At 42.1% G+C, this 25,928-nt stretch overlaps 1 protein-coding gene across 1 annotated transcript in view; it reads right to left on the bottom strand.

Annotated features, from left to right (window-relative positions):
• Nucleotides 1-25,928, bottom strand: part of gpr63 (G protein-coupled receptor 63) — a 156,620-nt gene that overhangs the window by 18,561 nt on the left and 112,131 nt on the right. The window contains exon 3 of the mRNA XM_078542286.1: nt 7,130-7,206. The gene's annotated coding sequence lies outside the window, so the exon portion shown is untranslated. The remainder of the gene's footprint in view (nt 1-7,129; nt 7,207-25,928) is intronic.

The raw sequence follows: 25,928 nt of genomic DNA on the forward strand, positions 1-25,928 counted from the left end.
GAGGTCCTCCCTGCCTGCCTAGGCAACTAAAGACCACCCGGTAGAGGGAGTCTGCAACCGCCCCACCCCTGGGATGGCCTGTCTGCTATACAGGTTGGTGTGAAGGTGCCTCAAAGCTGAAGCACCCGCTCAGTTATTTACTGTCTACAACGTGCTGCTCCTCTCCAATGCCTCTGATTGGCCCTTGAATTTTGAGAGACCGCCCACCACCCGTAATTGGGTAGAGAACCTGGTTCCATGCCAATCAAGGGGGCACCTCTGTGAACATTCTAGGTTGGTGACTGTTTACGCCAGGGGTGAGTTTGGGTCCTAGAAACAGCCCTGACTCCTGTTGATGTGAAAATCCTGCTGAATGTTTTCCCAATGGAAAACCCATAATTTCCTCCATTCAATAAAGGAGGATGAAAGATTGGAAGCTCTATAAAATAAGGCAAAGTAGGATATTTTTCTCTGTATTTAAGGGAGGGTGCAGGAGAGACCAGAAGCAGCTAAAGAATGTGGAAAGATTGGAGAGACAGGATTCCTGTCAAAACTTTAAGCTTGGATCTCATTAGCATATTTTGATCTATTTGCTCTGTGGAAGCTTGATATAAACATGTTAATAAAGGATCTCGCCTCCCCAGAATGGGACACTCAAATAAGCTTCCAAATCTTTCAACGCCTGCTGACCCTCTCTCACCTATCATACAGCATTAAAATCTTGAGGCCATCTAACAAATAGCAAACAAAAAATAAATTAAATGGTTCAGTCTTTTAAAATTTCCTATGGCCTTTCATTTTGCTTCTGCCTTTTCTGTAGCACCTAAATGCCCATTTTATACAGACATGAGTTAAATCCAGCACTACTGGGTATGAAGGATGGACAATGATCTGCATGATGTTACCATACAACTACTGTTTCATTTAAACAGGCCTGTCTCCATTTGAGTGGATGCTTCTGAAGTCCTGTGACACCATGAAACATGACAGCCATTTTTGTTCGTTTTTCTTGTTTGAAACTAGTTTGGGTAGGATATCACTGCTGGAATTTAGATGCTGTAGCCCCTTTAAGATGAAGTAATTGTTTAATCTGGATGGTTCAGACCAGTTCCAAAATTTCCACTGGGCTACTTGAAATCTGATCTTTGCATATACACACTTGGCTATCTCTTCCAATGTACATTACCCTATATTTATCCACATGGAAATCAACCATTTACATCATTAATTGAAATAAATTTGAAGATAATCTTCTCTCTCCTTGTTGCATTTCCACTTAGTTTTTTACCATCAGCAAATTAGATCAAGATATTTACCTCCTAGATCAGGATATTCACCTTCATTTTAGACGTTAGGCCTAAATACTTAGGAATGGAAGAACATCATGTATTCAGCATGATCTCAAGAAAATGAAAGTCATCTATAGCAGATGCAGAGTAATCTTCCCTCAACCTTGCTCAAAAATGTGCTATGACCTTCAGCTTAAGAATAGCATTATTCAGTGCATCAATCTGACATTTCTATTTTCCAATTCAGCCTCCCTAAATTAAATTGGTAGTTGATTATAACCAGTGCCAAACTGGTGCCATGTGGGCTCATGTTGGTCAGAACTGGACTGAGATTGCTTAATTGGTTTTCTTAAAAGCACTGCACTCAATTCTTAGCTCCTCGTAATTTAATCCTTGAACTGCAGGTATAATTTTGATAAATCCAAGCTGCACATCCTCTAAGCCCAATATATCCTTCCTAAGGTATAGTGCCCAGAAAATATACTTCTCACAACACTCTAGGTGTGGTCTAACCGTGGCTTTGCATAGCTGAAACATGACTTCTATACCATTGTATTCTAGTCTTCTAGATATAAATGTCAGCATTCAATTAGCCTTTTTGGGTTTTTTTTTTTGCGCCTGTCCACATTTTAATAAACTATGCACCTGGATTCCCCAAGTCTATTTGGACCTTTATCATTTCTAGCTTTTCACCATTTCAATCCCTGTTCGATTCTTTTTAGGTCCGTGGGTGACCTCACATTTGCTTACATTGACATCCATTTGCCATAGTTTTGTTCTTTTGCTTAATTTATTAATATTTCTGTAATTCTACGTTTCTAACTACACTGTTTAAAATGTCACCTATCCTTGTATCATCGTTAAATCTGGGTATATGGCTTTCTATCCCATCATTTAAGTTGTTAATAATTACTGTAATAATTCAGGCCTCAACACAGATGCTTGCAGGATCCCATTAGTCACATCCTGCAATTAGAGTACGTGGCCAGTAATCCTAATATCTGTCTCCTGCCATACAGCCATATGTCTAACCAAGACAATAATTCTTTTGCCTTTAATTTCATGAGTTTTAATTTTAGATACAAACCCTTGTGAGGGAATTTACCAAATGCCTTCTGGAAGTCTGTACAAATAACATACCTGTTCATTACTTCAGTCACCTCTTCAAAAAGTTCAATCAGGTGTGTCAGGCATAACCAACCCTTTACATAAATCAATCTCATGAGGATTTGTATGCAGATTTCAAAATAAGTCAAAATAAAAATGGGTTTTCTCTCATGCTCAACAAATATAACTCTTAATAGAATGCAATTTGTATCATATATACTGACCATAGAATTTTATGACAGTTATCCATTTGGTGTTTTATTTTACGAACTTGTAATTGCCTCCTAATCATTGAGATGGGATGCCCAAGAGGTCTGTGTCTGCACTGACAAAGACAGCAAGCACAGAAATAAACACAACATTGAGTAAAACTATCCATCTGAACTCAGCTAGATCATGTACTGTAAAGATCATTATGAATGAATAATCTCTAAATCGCAATACATATCCCAAGAAACTTAGCAAGAGGAGCTTGGCTTTCAAAGATAATCATTGTGGTCCCTGTATCATGCAGTCCTTTCTGGTCTCTGTTGCAGGCTTCAGCAGGACCTGCCTTCACAAAAAGATCTAATGATCTCAACCTCTCATCTGTAGTATACCAGTAAATCATGGCTTCATGTCATTCTTTTTGTTTCTTTACCTCTTTTATGGGGTGGGAGTGAAGAAAGCCAAACAACGTTATGGAAATAAGCTCTCTCAGCATCTGTAATGACATTGAAAGTCCTCTATTCAAACTGTAGGCTCCGAGAGAGACAGAAGAAAGAAAGTAGAAAAAAAGAGAACAGAAGAAGTGGGAAAGCAATAAAATGTGAAGAATGCGATGTCAATCTTGTAATGGCGAGTGAAGAATGCAACATTGACTATTCACCATGATAAAAGAGGGAGTCTTACGCTCATTACCTGTTCATGGCATTTTAAGGTTTAGGAAGCACCAAGTAAGGACTATTGCTTGTATGGCAAATCAACACCATCAGTGAGTCAAATGGCCTGTTTCTATCTTATAATTTCTATGTCATATATATTTTTAGATAGATTGATGCAACTATCCAGCTGATCAGTTTAGAAAATGCCCCAAGACTGACACCACTCAAATCAAAATTAGTTCTGAAATCTTAGTTTTCCTAACTTGTGTATTTAGATTGCACTGGATTGTTTGAGTTGCATATTTCTTAGAATGGATTGACTTCTTCTTTTGCAATCCAATTATCTCCCCTCTTCTTTTGAAGTTACAACTTTTTGCTGAGTATAGTTCCACATCTGCCACCAGTCCTCTAGTACTGTGTCTAAATGTCCTTTCTTCACTTGTAACCGAATTGCAGGCAGCATTATATCTAAGCCTAGTGGTGCCCTCCCCTGATGTGCACGTGCTTTTCAGCAGGAGTCACTGGATAGCAAACATTCCATACCACAGGAGAACTGAGGCTGACTATATCACCCAACTATGCCCCAGCTGACAAGAACCAGCTAAATATCAATTGACAAACAGCCTAGGATTTCTTACCTCTGCAGTTTAATAACACACAGTAGATTAACATTTCCATACTAAAATACTGAGGGAGCCGTTAAATATTTATATGTAACAAGCCTTATTGAGGTGGTCATTTTCAATAACTAAATTTTGATGGGGTAATGGAATATACTACTTGAGGTCATGTAAGACAAAGAATTGCATTTATTTGAATTTAATTGAATTGACAACGATAACCAGTTAATGCAACAGCTATGGCTAAAAGGCTGTCATATCACAGAATCTCTCAGTGCAGAGGAGGCCCTTCGCCCATCGAGTGTGCGCCAACACGTGAGAAACAGCTGACCTACCTACCTACCTAATCCCATTTACCAGTACTTGGCCCATAGCCTTGAATGTTATGACGTGCCAAGTGCTCATCCAGGTACTTTTTAAAGGATGTGAGGTCACCCACCTCCACCACCCTCCCAGGCAGTGCATTCCAGACCGTCACCATCCTCTGGGTAAAAAGGTTTTTCCTCACATCTCCCCTAAACCTCCTGCCCCTCACCTTGAACTTGTGTCCCCTCGTGACTGACCCTTCAACTAAGGGGAACAGCTGCTCCCTATCCACCCTGTCCATGCCCCTCATAACCTTGTACACCTCGATCAGGTCGCCCCTCAGTCTTCTCTGCTCCAACAAAAACAACCCAAGTCTATCCAACATCTCTTCATAACTTAAAAGTTTCATCCCAGGCAACATCCTGATGAATCTCCTCTGCAACCCCTCCAGTGCAATCACATCCTTCCTATAATGTGGCGACCAGAACTGCACACAGTACTCCAGCTGTGGCCTCACCAAGGTTCTATACAACTCCAACATGACCTCCCTACTTTTGTAATCTATGCCTCGATTGATAAAGGCAAGTGTCCCATATGCCTTTTTCACCACCGCACTAACATGCCCCGCTGCCTTCAGAGATCTATGGACACACACGCCAAGGTCCCTTTGTTTCTCAGAACTTCCTAGTATCATGCCGTTCATTGAATACTTCCTTGTCAACTTACTCCTTCCAAAGTCTACCACCTCACACTTTTCAGGGTTAAATTCCGTCTGCCACTTATCTGCCCATTTGACCATCCTATCTATATCTTCCTGTAGCCCAAGACACTCAACCTCACTGTTAACCACCCGACCTATCTTTGTGTCATCCGCAAACGTACTAATCCTACCCCTAACATAGTCATCTATGTCGTTTATATAAATGACGAATAGGGGGCCCAGCACAGATCCCTGTGGTACGCCAATGGACACGGACTTCCAGTCACTAAAGCAACCTTCTGTCAACACCCTCTGTCTCCTACATTTAAGCCAATTTTGAATCCACCTTATCAAATTACCCTGCATCCCATGTGCATTTGCCTTCTTTATAAGTCTCCCATGTGGGACTTTGTCAAAGGCTTTGCTGAAATCCATATAAACTACATCAACTGCACTACCCTCATCTACATACCTGGTCACCTCCTCAAAAAATTCAATCAAATTTGTTAGGCATAACCTCCCTCTGACAAAGCCATGCTGACTATCCTTGATCAAACCTTGCCTCTCCAAGTGGAGATAGATTCTCTCCTTCGGAATTTTCTCCACTAGTTTCCCTACCACTGACGTGAGGCTCACTGGTCTGTAGTTCCCTGGCTCATCGCTACAACCCTTCTTAAATAGCAGAACCACATTAGCTGTTCTCCAGTCCTCTAGTACCTCCCCCGTGGCCAAAGAGGAATTAAATATTTGGATCAGAGCCCCTGCGATCTCCTCCCTTGCCTCCCTCAGCAGCCTAGGACACAAAACGTCCAGACCTGGAGATTTCTCCACTTTTAAGCCTGCCAACACCTCCAATATCTTGTCACTCCATATATCAATTTGCTCAAGAACCTCGCAGTCCCTCTCCCCGAGTTCCATACCTTCATCTTGGGTGAAGACGGATATGAAGTATTCGTTCAACACTCTATCGATGTCCTCTGGCTCCACCCATAGATTGCCCCCTTGGTCCCTAATGGGCCCTACTCGTTCCCTGGTTATCCTCTTCCCATTGATATACTTGTAGAATACCTTGGGATTTTCCCTACTTATACCAGCCAGAGCTTTCTCATATCCACTCTTTGCTCTCCTAATTGCTTTCTTAATCTCCACCCTGCACTTTCTGTACTCCACTAATGCCTCCGCTGATTTGCTCCCCTTGTACCTGCTAAAGGCCTCTCTTTTCTTTCTTATTGTGTCCGGAATATCTCTGGTCATCCATGGTTCTCTGGGCTTGTTACTCCTTCCGATCACCCTGGAGGCAACATGTTGAGCCTGTACCCTCCCCATTTCCTTTTTGAACAACCCCCACTGCTCCTCTGTAGATTTCCCCACAAGTAGCCGTTCCCAGTCTACCTTGGCCAAATCCTGCCTTATTTTACTAAAATCTGTTCTCCCCCAATCCAAAACATTTTTTTGCAACTTGTCTATTTCTTTGTCCATAACAAGCTTAAATTGTACCATGTTGTGGTCGCTATCACTAAAATGCTCCCCAGAATTAGGTCTAGCACTACGCCGTCCCTTGCTGGACCCTCTACATATCGACCTAAAAAGTTCTCCTGTACACATTTCAAGGAATCCACTCCATTCAAGCCTTTAACACTATGTCTATCCCAATTAATGTTGGGAAAGTTGAAAGCACCTAATATAATTACCTACAATAAGATTATTGCTTCACAACTATCCACAGAAAAGATGTTTTTCTTACTGCTAACTGTTAATTGGCAGGCATTTTAGCTCCTATCTAGGTGGTGGGGTAACCATTACTTTATAACATCCATAGAGGCTGCAAGTTAAATTTGTGCTTTACATTTGTGAAGATAATAGCTTAGCACATGATGATTGTATGTACAGAGACTGGAATTGTGTGAATAATCATTTGAAACATTGCATAATTGGGCACAGTTACAGTTGAGTGTTTATTTTCCAACATTAGACACTAATAACACATTGGTCTTCATACTATTTAACAATTTGTTATGTACTGTTATATTAGCATTAATCACTGAATTAGTAAATGGAATTGACATAATAGCGACAAGTCTATTGATATGCGACACTCAGTATGTCATGCAGTTCTTTCATTGACATGTGGTTTCAGAACACAGAGCCCCAATTAGTGATTGGAGCATCTGAATCTTGGGTTTCCATTTCTGCTGATTATGTTCTCTCAAGGCCCCTCGTATTTGACTGTCATTATTTCTTATGTCTTTTTAATTGTATGCTTACCCTCATCCTCCATTTCTCAAGGATGCCTGCATCTCATTGGGCTTCAAAGTTTAATGGTGGTGCAAGAACAATTCTGTCTGGAAAAAAAAAGGACAAATGATAATCAGAAAATAAACTATGGAATAGGGATAGAAAAATAGGGAAAGGAAGATTAAGGCATTAAGAAGATGAATATGACAAGGGAGAAGTTCCAATGAATTTTTAAAAAATTTATTCACAGGATGTGGGCATTGCTGGCTCGACCAACATTTATTGCCCTTCCCTAATTGCCCTTGAGAAGGTGGTGGCGAGCTGCCTTTTTGAACTGCTGCAGTCCATGTGGTGTAGGTACACCCATAGTGCTGTTAGGGAGGGAGTTCCAGGATTTTACCTAGTGAGTGAGGTAATGAAAGTCACAAGCTATCTTGGTCTGAATCATAAGATAGCCCTTCCTTATGGGTGTGTTGTAGCAACCAAAAGTGCTTTTGAAAAATGTTGGTGTCATCTTTAGGTATCAACCATTTCAGGCAACTAACATGAGCTTCCACGATCATGGAAAAAATCTACACTTTAAACAGCATTAAGTGTCTTTCCCTAAGTTACAACAACATCTACAATTCAAAAGTACTTCATTGGCTGTGAATCGGTTTGGGATATGCTCAGGTCATATAAGACCCCTAAAAATGCAATTTCATTCCCTAATTGGTTGATCTGAATGTGCAGATCCAGCTCTAGAATTTGTTCCGATATAAAGCATGGGTTGGTGCCTAAGACCACGTTAATAACTATTCCCAAGCTATATCCAGCTATATCATACACTTTATGCTGTATGGGAAAGCTCAAATTATACCTTACCCCTTGTACACTAATGGTGTTGTATATGTCTGTTTTATTTGCTATCTAGAGAACTAGTGATTCTGTTGCACAGACTGCAGCGGTTCAAGAAAGCAAATCACCACCACCTTCTCAAGGGCAATTAGGGATGGTCAATAATGGACCTAGCCAGTGATGCCCACATCCCAGGAGTGAATAAAAAACAAAACTAGTAAGAAGAGCACAAGTTTACTTTCTTTTGCACACTTATCCTTTGGTTCTTTGAAAACCTGATGAAAACATAATCTCTCTGTCCTGTCTAAGTTTGAAGGCCAAGGTAATAAGAGAGAGGCGAGGAGGCTGCATTTCCCTTTTTAAAAAAAAAATCTTTGCTGGAGCTGAGCATCTTGCAGCATGCCCTACTGGTTAGACCCCTTCTCTCATTGCTCAGCTCAAAAGATTTTGCAATGTAAATTGCTGGCAATACGAGCCGATAACAAGCAAAATGGGGCATTTGGTATCTTGATGAATGAAGGGACCAATTACATTTTAGTATTGAGAAAAAAAGGGGGAGTGACAGAGAATGAAATAGGATGAATAAAAGTCAAATCATATACAGAAACAAGTAAAAAGAGAAAGGTTGAATTAAAGAGAGCGAGGAAAAGAGACAGAGAGGAAAAGAGAGAAACGAAACTGACATTAAAAAAAACTCTAACATTGTACTACTTGTAGGAGTGAGGCTTCATGGTTTAAATTGTTCTCCTTCTGGACCGGAGATGTTGAGCGGCTTTGAAAGAACGTAAACTGCGTTAAAAAAGTATTCGCACTGTTAAGCAGCAGCCTTTACTTTCACAATGAGTTTAACTGGCAATTAATGTGAAAATGCAGCAACTTCAAGAAAATCATGGGGTAGTTGAAGACGAGCTGTCATTTTTTATGTAACTAGCTGGCACAAATCTTCCATCCATTTGTGCAATTTGCAATTCATGTGGTTTCTTGCCACAAGTTGCTGGACAATTTACACATCAATAAGTGAGTGCCATTAAACTCATTGCTATTTTGATACAAAATCTTGGCCAATATCACTGATGCACACTAACACTATAAATCTTTGCATTTTGTGGTACAAGCTGTTTGTGTGTTCATGTGCTACATCATGGAATGGTGAGAGACAAATTTTCACCTGTAATTTCCCACATCTCAGGGAAGCTGCTTCTGGCCAGATTGAAGGCTGCCAAGCCTTTTAATTTGAGAATTTTTTCAAATCCTGCCATGGCCTCACCCCTCACTATCTCTGCCATCTACTTGTTACAAACTCAAAGTTGTTAAGGTCTTTGTAGACCATTAACTTTTAAAAAGGCAAATTTGAACTTTCAGTTGGTAGTTGAAAAGGTGGCACAAGGAGATTTCATGTTTTAAGACTTTTACTGTAACAAACAGACTAAAAGCACTAATTACTAAACACTATGTTTGTAAGCAACTTGTACTTTAAACTACAGAACAGAACTTCCCCTTTTAACACAACCAATAAACCCACTTCACAGGAATACTTCACACTGTTCCTTAAGCAGTTATTCGATTTTCCTGGACCTAGTCCAAAGTGATTCTTAACTCACGAGAGATTACTTCCATTCCTTTCCCACCCTGGTAACTTTTAATGGTAGAACTTTCCTTCATGGTGAGCATTTTTCCCTGGCGAGTCTCACTCTAGTGCCAGCTAGGCAAATCTTCCAGCCTCGTTCAAATCCTCACACTTTTTAATCTAAGTGCGAACTCCCAGCTATATTCCTGCGCAATGAAATGTAGAGACCTTTGGCCTCTAGCTGCGCTCTCTCCATCTCCCAGGTTCTGGCAAACTGCCTGTGTCTCTAAGTTTTCAGCATTAGAAATGCTTTGAGCCCATCTCCATAGCAATGTGAATCACACGGGCATGGTATCCAGGAAGAAATGCTGATTAGCTATCCTTGAGACACAACTCTTTGGAGACTAACAGTTTAACTACTGAAACACAGATGATGGTGCCATTGCCTCCAAGTGTGAATACCTTACACCTTCTTTCCAGCAAACAACCCGGGCCTCTCTTTAATCTTTAACAGCCACATCACCCAGGCCTGTTGTCAGGCAAACCAGAGAACAGGTCACATGACCCTACACATTTCACCCTAAGTTAAAGAGAGTCCAGAAACACTGCAATCTTATAAACCTCATATTTGTAACAAAGTTTATAAGATTGTTGTGTTTTGGGACAGTTTCTTTAATGCAAGGTAAAATGGAGGAATTAAGGGGATCATGTGACCTACTTTGAATATTGTCCAACAAGCCTGGGTGGCTTGATTGTTATAAGATAGGAGGGGTCCAAGTCAAGAGACTTTGAGAAAATGCAAGATGTTCACACCTGAGGATAATGGCATGAGCATCTGTGATAACTGTAGGTAGACTGTTAGTCTCTAAGTCACACAGGGAGGTGTTAGGAACATCAGGTTTTATAAGTGGTTATATTTTAAACTGCCTGCTTAATTCCAAGCAGAATGGAGTTGGGGGCCTGGAGGATAGCTAATTAGCATTTCTACATGGAAACATGGCCCAGGTGACTCATGCTGTCATGGCGGTGGGCTTTGGGAAGGAAAGAGTTCTTAGTAAACCATTGGAGCTTCGGATTACACAGCTTCCTAAGATATCACTGAACCTCACAGACCCAAGTCAGTCTGCAAGAGAGAGAGAGCAGAAAAATAGAGGCGGTCAATCCTTCATCTGAAGCAAAGAAATTGCTTACCATGTTGTTCACCATGCAGAATGTGGGCGAGAGCTCACAGCCCGCAACCCTCCAAGATATCTGTGCACCTCTAATTCTGGCCTCTTGTGCATCCCTGATTTTAATTGCCCTAATGTGCCTCCAGTTACCCAGGCCCTAAGCTTTGGAATACCCTCTCTATACCTCTCCACCTCGCTTTTCCCCTTTAAGACACTCCTTAAAAACCTCCTTCTTTGATAAGCTTTCGGTCATATGACCTAATATCTCTTCACGTGTCTTGGTATCATACCTTGTTTCATAATGCTCCTGTGAAGTGCCTTGGGACGTTTATTATGTTAAAGGCATGATATAAATGTATGTAAGTGTTGTTGAAATGTACAATAAACATTAGATGTTGGTTAGTCAATGTGCTATTGGTAGATGTCTGGATCTGATTATATAAACTTCTCTTTTGGTTAAGGGGCAAGAATGTGTTTAAAACAAAACTAACGGAACACAAAGTAGTTGAAAACAGCCCTGAATGTTGCACATCTCAAACCTATTTTTTCCTGACTTTCTACAAGCACCATAGAAACATCTTAAATAGTCGGACTGCAAGCTGATTTATTCTGCTTATAAATGACACTCTTTAATGAGCAAGGAGAATAATTCACGAACACTTTTGCTGCTTGCACATCATTAAAAATAGAAACAAACCAACTCTGTTACCTGTTTAGCAAAAACCTCATTAAAAGTGATTTAAAAAATGGTCCAGCTCTGTCAATTTGCGATGCACAACAATAGGTAATAACCTGTATTTATCCTGTTATACAGGTTAAATGATGCTTCAATCAGCTCATTTATTTAACAAGACATTTTCAACTAATTAGTATTGTATAAACAACCTTAAAACTGTCACCCGGGATTAGGAGCTGATAAACAAGTCAGCACCTGTGATCTAAAGATTCTGTGATGGGAACTGCGCCCACTGCTTCATGACATGATGCAGCTATAACAATTCTACCAATGGCAAGTAACACATGCACTGAAAATGAACACATTTTGAAACATTACTTCACAAAGGGTGTCATTATAGAGGCTATCAGTTGTCTTATGAGAAGCACCTAAATTCTCTAAATTTGAATACGCATGTGGCTGCTGTCTTACACTGTGATAAAACAAAATGAAAATGCCCTTTTAAGACAAGTCTGGACGTCAGTCAGGGGAATTGTGCTTCTGGATTACCCACTGGTCCTTTTAAAACACAAATGTCTAGTAAACAGGATTTTGTGATAGAATCCACTGCATCACTATTCTAGTTGGCTTGAACAAAAATGGTTTAGAAATGAGAATCATGGAAAGTAATGTGCCAAGAAAAAAAAGCAATATAACAACATTTTATGTAGTAATTCAAGGTTTCTTAGGTGTTGACCTTGACAATGTGGGAATTTTGGTATCCAACTGGAACAATCACACCAACTCAGAATTCTCAAATGAGTTGACACAGCTCTAAAAGAGATGTCAGTTCAAATGATAATGAAAAGCCTCAAACCCATCCCTGAATATTGGCCCAAGATGCAAGTGACTGCTCAGTTAATTTAAACTGTGTTCCTTAACAGCACTCCAACAAACTCGTCAGTATTTCAGGGTCACATTTCACAACTCAAAGGGCAGGATTTTTCTTATGGCGGTGAGCTGGGCGGGGGTGGGCGCAGAACTGATTGCTGCCCGTGATCGGCTCCGCGCCGCCATTTTACGCAGGCAGGCCAATTAAGGCCTGTCCAGCATAATACGCGACCGGTAGCACTCAGCGCTACCTGTGCGGGCGGGGGGAGGGGGCAGAGTCGGGGCCAGTGCTCTATCGCACATGCACGCGGAAGAGTGCAGCAATCTCCCTGAGGCATGGCGCTGCCTCAGGAAGATTGAATGGACATTAAAGTAATTAAAGAAATGATTAAAAAATTTATTTAAACATGTCCCCTCATGTGACTGCGTCACATGTGTGGGGACGTTTTTATATTTATGAAAATTTATTTATTTAATAAAAGCTTCAGGAAACCTCATCCCGCTCGTTCTTAAGGTTGAACGGGCAGTGTTCACAAGTGGTTCAATTAATTTCTTAATGGCCTTAATAGGCCACTTACATTTCGGCGGGTGCGCAGCCGACTCTGGTGCATGCCCGTCGAATAAAATATCGCGATGAAGCCGGAACGCATGCCCCAACGTCATCGCGCGTCATTTTATGCATCAACATGTCGGGCCTGCCCCCGCACGCCAACCGGAAAACTCTGCCCAAACGCTTTGTGACGAACAAAACTTACATACCTTGCCTATAATATTAATTAGCTATGCTCACAATGTAGGGAGACATGAGCTTGAAAAACCACTTAAAGCTCTCTTCTTCAAGCTACTGCTGTGCGAACTTTACATCACCTGACAGGGCAGGTGGGGCCTCAGTTTAACATCTCATCTAAAAGATGGCATCTCCAACTCTGCAGCACCATCTCAGAGCTGGATAAAACCCACAACCTTCTGACTCAGACGAGAATGCTACCAGGTGAGCCATGGCTGACACTATCATCCTTGAACTAAATTAATGAAGGTGAGCATGAGTAATCAAAACTTCAAATTTATTAACGGAATTCTTCTGGTGGAGGCAGAGGAAAGAATTACTGAATGAGTACGTTGCATCTGTTTTCACAAAAGAGGATGATGTTTCAGTAGAGGAAATGGGGAGTAGAGTTAATGGATAACAAAGCAAGTAGAAAGAAGGTACTAAATAGGTTGGGATCACTCAAAGTTAACAAGTTATCAGATGGGTGTAATGCATCGTAGGTTTCTGAGGGAAGCCCTGGGTCAGGCAATCATTTTTCTAGATGTTAGACCGAGAAAGGCACACTTCAGCTCATGGAAGATGGGACACTTGCTTCCAAGGCTGAGCAGTGACATTGAACATGAGAAAATACCGAGCATTGAACCCAAAATTGTGACATATGACTTTTACATGAAGTCTTGTCTGCCCACCACGGAATCCTGATGTATCAACTTCACTTTGTTATACTACAGTGGTACAAAAAGAGCTGGCAAGCCGAATGAGATGGCCCTGATATGCCTTTGCTAACTTCAAACATTTTATGAGACCTCTATCCAGTGCAATAATTGTTTCCTGAATTAAAAATATTCATCTATTCCCAGGATAAAGTGAGTCAAAGCATAACAAAAAGAGCTACCACTCACATTTTAGCTCAAAGATATTAAACTAGTGCACCAACTAATCTGTTTTCAGCAAACCAAGGTGACAATTGGCCACTAATACAAAAGCAAAATACTGTGGATGCTGGAAATATAAAATAAAAACAGAAAACGCTGGAAGTACTCGCAGGCCAGGTAGCATCTGTGGAGTGAAACAGAGTTAGCGTTTCAGGTTGATATCTTTTATCAGGACAGACAATTGGCCAGATTAACTAGATCGATACCTAAACAGGCATTAATGGCAGAACAGATTAAAAGGCATTAAGCACTTTTGGACATTTTCATAAATTAAAAATATTGTGTAAAGTGCAAATCGTCATTGCATTGATATATCAAAACCAATTAGCATCATAGTAGCCATATGTTGTTGCGTCCTGTGTGGACCTGAATTTCCTCACAATGTCACTTGTAGCCACACCTAGACCATATGAATTATCGTTCAATCCAGAGACCCTAAACTGGCAGCAATACCTATTTGATGGGACCAGCTACATCTTTTATTATCCATGTGTGTGTATATATAACATATAATATATATATTTATATATTATATGTTATATATATATACACACACACACATATGGATAATAAAAATAAATGGACTTTACAATTCTAATCATCATAAAGCTCTTCTTTATCACAACTACCTTGCACATAAACAAAGCACATGAAGAAATTGTACAAAAGAAAGAGAGAATGACAAGCAGGAAGTGATCAAAGCATCCTACTAGGGGTATGTATTGAGGTTTTTTTAAATAGGCTGTATAGCACTAACAAATGAAAAGGTTTTAAGGAGAGATTTCCAGAGTATGTATGCTTGATTGAAAAGATCCCTCACCAATTTAAAGTGGAGGTAAGGACACACAATGTTGGAGCACTGGAAAATATTTCAGAAGTAGGGTGTAGCAAGCGATAGATGGCTTTGAACACCAGAATTTAGAAATGTTGGTGGTGGAGGAAAAGGTGGGCGAAAGAATCAACTAAATTTCCTATTTACTATTCAATGCCTTTAGCTGGAAAGGGGATGTGTGTGCAGCTTAGGTAAAACAGGAGCCAGAACATTTGTGATACCTCTCACAGTTGAATAATCTGTTGACAGTTAAATCGAATTAACTCGTACAAAAAGAATGCTCTTTGACAGAGGTACCAGAGGGGGCCTGGTACTGATGGAACAACATCCTGTTTAGGAATGAGAGAAGGGAAAGAAAAACATCAAAAAATGAACTCTCAGATTTTTAGTGAATACTGAGAAAATACTGTGTGATACTTGTAGTATAAATTGCTGATCCCTTTGAAATTTGGCATTCTTGCTTCTGTCCTGGTGTTTGCAAGATGAAAAGTTTCAACAGCATGTCTCTTTTTTCAGCAATATAATTTGTAGCAGGCAACAAATGCCAAGCTTAGACCATGTGAGTTATCCTAAATCAGTGGAGGCTGTACTGAGCAGAAGAATAACAACTTTTTAGATTAATTAAAATGGGGAGCTGAACTGGATAATGTAACTTAAAAAAATATTTCACTACTGGGAGTTAAAAAGCAGAAGCTATATTTATTCTCTTCCTTTGGAGATTCATACATTGTGATTAATAAAAGCATTACCATCTCTTTCAAATTGACTGCTTGCTCTGATTATTTGACATACACTTGCTCACAAAATATTGGCTGAAAAATTCGGTTGCCTTGCGCCTGTATTTTTGGTGCTACCTGAAAATTCTGAGAAGGGATTTCACTCCCTCAACATCCAGTTGCTGTCCAATAATAATCGGCGCATCATGCAGATCAATGCCTAGTATCCAGGCAGCAGTTATGATGCCTTCATTCTGCTCTGTGCCATCTACATTTGTACCACCATGACAAACTAGTGGCGGCTACTGGACAACAAGGGCTACCTGCTGACCACCAGGCTCATGACTTCGATGCACAACCCACACATGTATGCAAGGTGTACAGAATAAAACCATGTATCCACACTAAATGTAATTGAGCAGACCATGAGGGTGCTTGAACCATTCTGGTGGAACATGTAAACATGTTCGTAGTGGTCTGCTCTATGCTACACAACCTTTCCATCATGAGGGTACAGCCTTTGCCACCAGGTTTGCAGTGAAAAGCTGTGGAGGAAGAGGAGGCAGAAAAGGTAACCAATACATGTCCTTCTAGACAGTCTCTGTGATCAATTCACCTGACTATGGTACCACTGATACAACCCCAATTCCCTATTCACCAACAAACCCATAGCTTCCTCTGTGTTGCCATCACAATGTCCTCTTGGCCACAATGCTAAAATAAAAACCATCATAAAACAAACATTAGAAATTAAATTTCTGAATAAAATCATACTATTAGGCATAGAGAAGTCAACTAATTACCTCTGTGCATTCAGTTAGTACCTGTCTTCCCTATGTCTTTGACTGTTCTAGCGCTCCTACACAGTGTTACTCCAGTGGATGCAACATGACTGGTGGAAAGTTGTTGACTTTCAAGCAGGGAGACTACAGATGGCTTTGCAGGATGACCTTGAGCAGCTCTGGCCCTAGAAGGCCTGGCTTTGGGCTGCACCATCTCAACACTGTTTGCTGGCTGGGGAGTTCTCAACATCGACTCTGGGCCCCATGAAGTCTCATAGCATCAGGTCAAACATGGGCAAGGAAACCTGTTGCTGGTTACCACCTACCACCCTCCCTCAGCAAATGAATCAGTGGTCCTCCATGTTGAATACCACTTGGAGGGAGCATTGAGGGCGGCAAGGGCACAGAATGTACTCTGGGTGGGGAACTTCAATGTCCATCAAGAGTGGCTTGGTAATATCACAACTGACTGAGCTGGCTGAGTCCTAAAGGACAGAGGTGCTAGACTGGGTCTACAGCAGGTGGTGAGGGAACCAACAAGATGGAAAAATATACTTGGCCTTGTCCTCACCAATCTACCTGTCGCAGATACATCTGTCCCCAACAATATTGGTAGGAGTGGCCATCGCCATCGGGGGAAATGAAGTCCCACCTTCACATTGAGAAAGCCCTCCACTGTGTTGTGTGGCACTACCATCATGCTAAATGGGGTAGATTTTGAACAGATCTAGCAACTCAAGACTGGGCATCCATAAGGCGCCACAGGCCATCAGCAGCAGCTGAATTGTATTCAACCATAATCTGTAACCTCACGGCCCGGCATATACCCCACACTACCATTACCATCAAATTAGGGGGGGAGATCAACCCTGGTTCAATGAAGAGTGCAGGAGGCCATGCCAGGAGGAGCACCAGGCATACCTAAAGATGAGGTGTCAAACTGGTGAAGCTAAAACACAGGTCTACTTCCATGCCAAACAATAAAAGCAGCAAGTGATAGACAGAGCTAAGCAATCCTACAACCAATGGATCAACCTAAGCTTTGCAGTCCTACCACATCCAGTTATGAATGGTGAAGGACAATTAAACAATTCACTGGAGGGGGAGGCTCCACAAATATCCCCATTCTCAATGATGGAGGAACCCAGCACGACAGTGCAAAAGACAAGGCTGAAGCCTTTAAACCATCTTCAGCCAGAGGTGCTAAGTGAATGATCCATCTTGGCCTCCCTCTGAAGTCCCCAGCATCACAGATGCCTGCACACAGCCAATTTGATTAACTCCATATGATATCAAGGAACGACTGAAGGCACTGGATACTGCAAATGCTTGGGTTGACAAGTGGCAAATAACATTCGTGCCACACAAGTGCCGGACAATGACCATCTCCAATTAGTGAGAAACTCACCATCGCCCCTTGATGTTCAATGACATTGTTATTGCTGAATCCCCCACTATCAATATCCTGGGAGTTACAATTGACCAGAAACTGAACTGGACTAGTCATATAAATACTATGTTGCCAAGAGCAGGTCAGAGGCTAGGAATCCTGTGCCAAGTAACTCACCTCCTGACTCCCCAAAGACTGTCCACCATCCAAAAGGCACAAGTCAGGAGTAAGATGGAATACTCTCCATTTGCCTGGAACAGTGCAGCTCCAACAATACTCAAGAAGCTTGACACCATCGACGACAAATTAGCCTGTTTGATTGACATCCCATTCATAAACATTCCCCTCCCTCAACCATCAATGCACAGTGGCAGCAATATGTACCAACTACAAGATGCACTGCAGGAACTCACCAAGGCTCCTTAGACAGCACTTTCCAAACCCATGACTGCTACCATCTAGAAGGGCAATGACAGCAAACACATGGGAACACCACCACCTGGAAGTTCCCCTCCAAGCCAATCACCATTCTGAGGCTCACCACTGCCTTCTCAAGGGCAACTGGGGATGAGCAATAAAAATGCTGGCCTACCCAGCGACGCCCACATCCTGTGAAAGAATAAAAACAAGACAAATAGCAGTAGTCTGGCTGACTGGCAGGCAACAGCAAGGGCACTGGAGGAGTGGCAATTGTGGGAAGTTTAACATCCACATATATTGGAAATATATCGCCGTTCCTTCACTGTCACTGGGTCAAAATCCTGGAACTCCCTCCCTAATAGCACTATGAGTGTATCCTTCTTTTCATTCATTCATTCAAGGGATGTGGGCTTCACTGGCTAGGCCAGCATTAATTGCCCATCCCTAATTATCTTTGAGAAGGCGGTGGTGAGTTGCCTTCTAGAACCGCTGCAGTCCGCGTGGTGTAGGTACACCCACAGTGCTGTTAGGGAGGAAGTTCAAGGATTTCCCAGTGACAGTGAAGGAACAGTGATATATTTCCAAGTCAGGATGGTAAGTAGTTTGGAGGGGAACTTCCAGGTGGTGGTGTTCCCATTTATCCACTGCCCTTGTCCTTCTAGATGGTAGTGGTCATGGGTTTGGAAGGTGCTATCTAAGGAGCCTTGGGGCAAGATTTTCAGGTCGTTAGGGTGGGCATGGTGGGTGGGCCCGGGAGCGGTTGGAAAATGGGCCGCTGCCCGCGATCGGCCCCCGACCACGATTTCACACTGGCTGGCCAATTAACACCAGCCAGTGTGAAACATGCGCTGAATGCTGGGGTGGGGGCAGGAGGAGGGCTAGGGCTGAAGTCCGCACAGGCGCAGGAGAGCGCGCAACGAAAGCTCCCTGAAGGCAGAGAGCTCCTTCAGGGAGTAGAAGAATTTTAAACCATGAAATAAAGATTCAGAAATGCAGGAAAAAATGTCCACACATCAGACTCCTTCACATGAACATATAGATTATAAAAATTCTGTCAGAACATTTTTATTTTTTGTTTTAATTAGTATCAGAAACCTCATCCCAGCCGTGGATGAGGTTTCCTCAAAAATGCAAAGGCCGCCTGGCCAATTTGCCCGCCGGCCAACTGTAATGTTGGGCGGGCAGCAAAAAAATCACACTTAATTAATATATTAATGGCTTTAATAGGCCTCTTAATTGTCGGCGTGGGCGCTGCTGACTCACGCACCCCCCGTCGACCGAAATATCACGCGAGTGCGGGATGGCGTTGGGATGCTAGCCTGACGTTATCACCCGTTATTTTACGCGCGATTGGGTCGGGCGTGCGCCCGCCCACGGGACGCAAAATTCTGCCCTTGGTATGCTTCTGCACCACAAGTATTGCAGCAGTTCAAGAAGGAGGCTCACCACCACCTTCTCATGGACAACTGGGGACGGGCAATAAAAATGCTGGCCTACCCAGTGACGTCCACATCCCGTGAAAGAATAAAAAGCAACACGAATAGTAGTAGTCTGGCTGGCAGGCAACAGCTACGGCACTGGAGGAGCAGCAACTGTGGGAAGTTTAACATTGTCATTCTGAGAAAGAATGATAGGTTTGTGTTTCACATACCAGTGCCTCAGCAATCCTAACAATGTGTTGGAGGGCAGATTGCTGGACTGCGTCGAGACCCTGCAAGCCCCTTTGAACACTAGAATCTGCAGCTATGATAGCAGCAGTCTCAGCCTGTGTGTGCAGAAAGCTGAGCTGGCATGACTTCATTTGGAATCTCTAACGCAGTACCCAAATTTTCAGTGGTTTCTGCTTGGACTACAATAGAAGCCGAGACATCAGCCATCAGATGTTGCATCATGAATGGGTCCACAAATGTTCTCAAGCTGATCACCACTTCCTCGCTGGAGAGGATGAGTCCCCAGCTCTGCACAAGCCCTAAGCCAAGTTGGTTCTAGATTCCTCAATATTTTGACATTGACCATTGGTTTTCAGGCAGGCCTGCCAATGCACCAAGCGTTTCAGTGCACGTAATGTCAACCTTCTTTTGTAGGCCAACCATCAACATACTCATGAGTCTTTTGCAGCAGAATTTTTTTGTGTGATTTTCCCTCTGGCAATCTACCTCTCGCTACCTTGGCTGCAGGTCACTTGTGCCCAGTGTGTCACCACGTGCTGATCCTGCCTCTAAGCTATCCTCTGCATTAAGAGCTCGAGGTTGTGACCGTGACATTGAGTAACCGTGTTTCTTCTTCATCACTGTCTTCTTGATCTTCCACCTCCCTCTCTTCGACCAGTGCCTGGCTAGGCTGCATTTCTTGGGTATCTAAAAAGCAAAATGCGCAAGAGAAAGGGAAGTGTGTTGGTGAGCGTTTGGGTGATGTGACGGTCATGGTTGACTAGCTGGCAGTATGTGTAAGCTGTGAGAGGTGGGTGTGAGATTTGAAGCAGTGCTAAGTGTATGAGGGTGAGGTGAAACTATGGTGTTAGGCATGAGTCCTGATTGATAGAGATTGTTGGTAGGTGAGTGCAGGGTTATGGTGATTTCAGCGGCCTCTGAGGCAGGTGGTTGAGTTATATGATATGGCATTTAAAGCTGCAGTCACTGACCTTGATCACTCATTTGAGGTCATTAAGCTTCTTTCTCCACTGCATCCAGGTTTTCACAGCTAGGTTGCTGTCATTGTCCCCTGAGTTGGCAAGAATCCTGCCTCCATTATTGCCAAAATTGTTCTTAAGCTTGCTACTCTTCAGTAAAAGCTATTAAGAGAAAGGACACAAAAGGTAGGATTTGGGAAGACGGTGGCATAATGGTATTGTCATTAGATTAGAAATCCAGAGGCCCAGGCTAATGCTTAGGGGACATGGGTTCAAATCTTACCATGGCAGGTGATGGAATTCAAATTCAGTTAATAAGTCTAGAATATAAAGCTAGTCTCAGTAATGGTGACTCTGACAATATCATCAGTTGTTGTAGAAACCCATCTGATTCACTAAGGAAGAAAACCTGCCATCCTTATCTAGTCTAACCTACATGTGACTCCAAGCCCACAGCACGTGGCTGACTCTTAACTGCCCTCTGAAATGGTCTAGCAAGCCACTCAGTTCAAGGGCAATTAGGGATGGATAACAAATGTTGATCTTGCCAACAATGCCCACATTCCATGAAAGAATTTTTAAAAAAATCTGCCCACTGAATTCCCCTTCTTTCCAGTGATGAGTTCCTGCCCTTCATTTTGCCACTCCACCAATGAATTGACAAGTTGAAAAACTGCTAGCTATGGAATCAAACACATATCCTTTCACTCATTTTGTTAGAACCATGAACAAACTAAACTGATGTGCCTGATTCAGTCATCTACCAGATGAGGCAATTTCTGCCTTCCATGACAGAATATTTTTCACTTAAATGGGCACCACTAATTTCAAATTTTTTAAAAAATTCTCTTTCTTGAATCCAGTCATAATGATTTTACTATGGTCTAATGTACTGCAGCATATGGTGGTATGCCAATGAAATTAACAAGTGCAGATGGCTCAATAACAGTATGGACAGATTATTCAAATTAAAAAGACCAATATAAACAAAAAAGTTACCATTTATATAAACACAAAGTACATTCAATAAGATAGTATATACGAATGTAGAATAGAGGTTAATTGCAGAAATGGCCAAGAACAGCCATATGCTCAGAGCTTTTCTAGCATATACAATGTTACAGTACAGTATTCTTGATTTATGATCTATATAATAGTTTGACTAAATCAGAATTCCTTTGGGGCACAACAGACTGAAAATTTAGCAACTCAGTTGGCCAAGACCTGATCCAACTTGGGATCATAGAATTATGGAATAGTGCAGCACAGGAGGCAGACAAATGGCTCGTTAAGTACCAGCTCTTTCAAAGTTAGTCCCACTTCCCAGCTGTGGCTCAGTTCATAGCACCCTCGCCTTTGAATCAGAGGGTTGTGGGTTCATGTCCCACTCCCGGAAACCAAGAACTGTGATTGTACTCGAAAGAGTTGCAATCTGTGACTGCTGATAACTCGAAAGAGTTTCCCAGCTCTTTGCCCATATCCCTGCAATTTTTTTCTCCTTCATGATGTTGTGGTATACACGAACTTCCAAAAGGCATTTGAGAGAGTGCTACATAATATGCTTGCCAGCAAATTGGAAACTCATGGAATAAAAGGGGCAGTCGCAGCATGAAACCGAAGTTGGCTGAGTGATAGGAAAGAGAGAGTAATGAACAGTTTTTTTTCAGACTGGAGGAAGGTATAAAGTGGGGTTCCCCAGGGGGCAACTTTAAGACCACTGCTTCTCTGGATATACATTAATGACCCAAAATTGGGTGTAAAGGGCACAATTTCAAAACTTGAAGATGACAAAACTTCAAAATATTGCCAGCTGCGAAGAGGATAGTAATGGACTCTAGAAGGCAAGGCAGACTGGTTGAATGGTTGGACACGACGTAGAGAAGTGTGAAGTGATCCTACAAAAATGTAAGGATGAGGAGAGGCAATTAAAAAAAAAGGGTGCAATTCTAAAGGGGATGCAGGAAAAGAGAGATCTTGGGGGATATCTGCACAAATCACTGAAGATGGCAGGGCAGGATGAGAAAGAGGTTAAAAGACATATGGGATTCTTGGCTTTATAAATAGAGTACAAAAGCAAGGAAGTTATGATACCCTTTATAAAGTATTGGTTCGACCTCAACAGGAGCATTGTGTCCAATTCTGGGCACTGCACTTTAGGAAAGATGTGAAGGCTTTAGAAAGTGTGCAGAGAAGATTTATGAGAATGGTTGCAGGAATGAGCGACTTCAGTTACACAGATAGGTTGCAGAAGCTGGGGCTATTCTCCTTAGAGAAGGGAAAGTTGAGAGGAGATTAAATAAATGTGTTAAAAACCATTAGGAATCTAGACAGCGTAGATAGGGAGAAATTGTTCACATTGGTGGTAGGGTCGACAAGCAGAGGACAGTGATGTAAGGGTGAATGGCAAAAGAGGCAACAGTGACATGAGGAAAACCTTTTTTACCCAGTGAGTGGTTAGCCTGAGAATGTGGTGAATACAGATTCAATCATGTTTGCAAAAGCAAATTGGATGAGCACCTGAACAGAAAAAAATTGTAGGGTTATGGGGAAAGGGCAGGGGAATGGGGCTAGCTGATTTGCTCTTGCAGAAAGCCGGCACTGTCATAAGTATAATATTCTTGGTCTCGTTGTACTAACACAGAATATTTACAGAGTCATTGAAGTAAGGAAAACATTAACTTCATTGGAACACAACTTACTGCAGGCCTCCTTGCCATGGGGGTTCACAAGAGAGAGCAGCTTTATGAGACATTGCATCACTCCTTGTGATTGTGTACCTTGTGTCTCATTGGCATATCACATGTTAGAATTAAACTTTCAGCCTACATCCCCACCCACCCCCACCAAAGTCTCTGATTCTTCCCATTATACCACATCACCTCCAAAACCTCCAACTCTCAGTTCTTTTTTTTTTACACACAGGCAACTACTGTGGCGGTTTCACTAGTCTACCAGGACGGCTCAGCTCCTTTGGAGAAGATTGGGGATTTGAGTCCTGCGGGTGATCTTTCAGACTCTGCTGAGCAGGAGAATTAATAGATGAATCAGGTTCACCAGTCTGATGGTCATCTGGATCTCTCGATGAACACAGCATCTCTGGTCTGTTGGATTGGTAGATGACTACTTTGACTGTTTAGAAGGTTGCTTGTGTGTGACAACTAGCGCAGGTCTGTTCTGTCTCACCGTACCATTATCTGTTTGGATGAGGGAGGACTGTGATGTGCTGTCTCTTCAACCACTTGCCCATAGTGAGCTTGGTCTCAAATCCAAACTGGCTCTCCTGGTTGGAAGTGCGGCAGGCTGTGTACTTTGTGATGTCTGTCATAGTTTCATATCTGGCTGGAACAGTACTCATCCTCTTTCTCCCTCATCTAGTCCAAGTCATCAGCTTGTACTCGTGGCATGAGTGTGTATGGGAGAGTAGGGAGTCGAGTTCTCAGTCATCTTCCCATTAGGAGTTCACATGGTGCTAAACTACTTTGCAGTGCAGTTGAACAATTGCTCAGAAGTGCAAGTTGGATGTCATTGTTCTTCTTCAGCAATGCTTTAGGTATTCCTCTTTCTGCTTCACTATTGGCCTGGGGGTATCTTGGTGAGCTGGTAGTATGGACAAATCCATACGATGCCATGAACTCTGAAGTATTCATTGGCAAACTGCAGTTCATTATCTAAGATTACAAACTCTGAGATTCCATATGTTGCAAATATCTCCTTCAGTGATGTAATCATTGCTTCAGAAGTGGGGCCCTGCAGTTGCTTGACTTCTATCCATCTGGAGTAGTAGTCTACTACGATCAAGAACATTCCACCTCTGTGTTCAAACAGGTCCATCCCAAGATGTTCCCATGGTCTTGATGGAAAGGAAGATGACATCAGCAGTTCTCTTGTCTCCTGATAATGAATAAACAAGTAATACAATTTGATATCATCTCTTCCAGAGATCTGGCCCCCCAAAAAAAATCTTGCTCTGGCTCAACATTTTATGTTGCCCAAATGTCCTTTGTGCAGTTATCGAGTCTCAGGGCTCTTTGAATAACCAATCTCTCATTATAGATGAGTAAATCATCAACGCACTGAGGTGTCCTCTCTGTTCATATTACTGTCTGAGAATGGGATTGTGGGGCATATATGCTGGCCATCTTTTGATGCAGTTCTCTGACCTGAGCACATTCCTCATCAGATTTCTGTGCATCTCTGATTTCGTTTAGTCGCTGAGTTGTTGTTGACAGGGTTGTAACTGTGGTCGATGCAAAAGTTTCTTCTGCTTTGACAAGGGCTACAGTATCACCTTGTTCAGGCTTTGCAGCTGGGACAAAGCTGTTTTCCCTGAACATCTCTTATCTTAGCATCAAATTTCATTATCCTCAGTCTAAATCATTGTACTCGGGCGGGGTGGGGGGGCGGGGCATTTCTGTTAACTTCTTAGAATTTAAGAGTGTCACTAAGTGTTTGTGGTCTGTCTCTATCTTGAAGTGGAGACCAAGAACATAATCCGCAAACTTTGCACAAGCCCATGTAGCAGCTATCTCTGTTCAGTCTCAGTCAGTGTATGGGATGCGTTGTAAACTGGTCTACACTTTCCATCCATCTGTATCTGAAAGGGTACAATTTCCAATCATGTCGAAGGTGCATTTGCAGCAATGATAGAGGGTAGTTCTGGGTCATAGCGAGCTAAAATATCAGGTAATATCAGCAACTCTTTGATTTTCTCAAGATACCTCTGTTGTGATTTTTCCCGGCCCTATGTATTGTCCTGTCATAACAGCTGAAGTAGTGGATCATTAACAACAGCTCAGTTTGGCAAGAACCTTCCGACTTGGTTTATCATACCCATGAATCCCTGGAGCTCAAAACATGTTGCGAGGGGCTGGAAACTCCTTGATTGTGTCATAGTAATGAAGGAAAAAACACCGGATTGCATCCGGAAGTATTGGACTTTAAAAATAAGACCAGAGTTTTTTTTTAAAATGTACACAAGTCACTGGCTGGAATGCTGCAGGGTGACTCCCTAAGGGGTAATGGAACCCCATCCTGTTGCCAGACAAGGTACTTCCAAAAGATATCTAGAAACTAATTGCTCCCTCCAGTAGACAATGGGATATAATGGGAGATAAGCATCATCTCATCGAGAAATCCTGTGAGCTATGCCCAGGCAGATTTGTGAATTTGCTTCTCATTTGGAATATACAAAAAAGGGGTTAAAAGTGAGCTGAAAAGCTGCCCCAATGTCTGTCTGT

Source organism: Cetorhinus maximus, chromosome 5 (assembly GCF_964194155.1).
Source record: "Cetorhinus maximus chromosome 5, sCetMax3.hap1.1, whole genome shotgun sequence".
NCBI classification, from domain to species: Eukaryota; Metazoa; Chordata; class Chondrichthyes; order Lamniformes; family Cetorhinidae; genus Cetorhinus; species Cetorhinus maximus.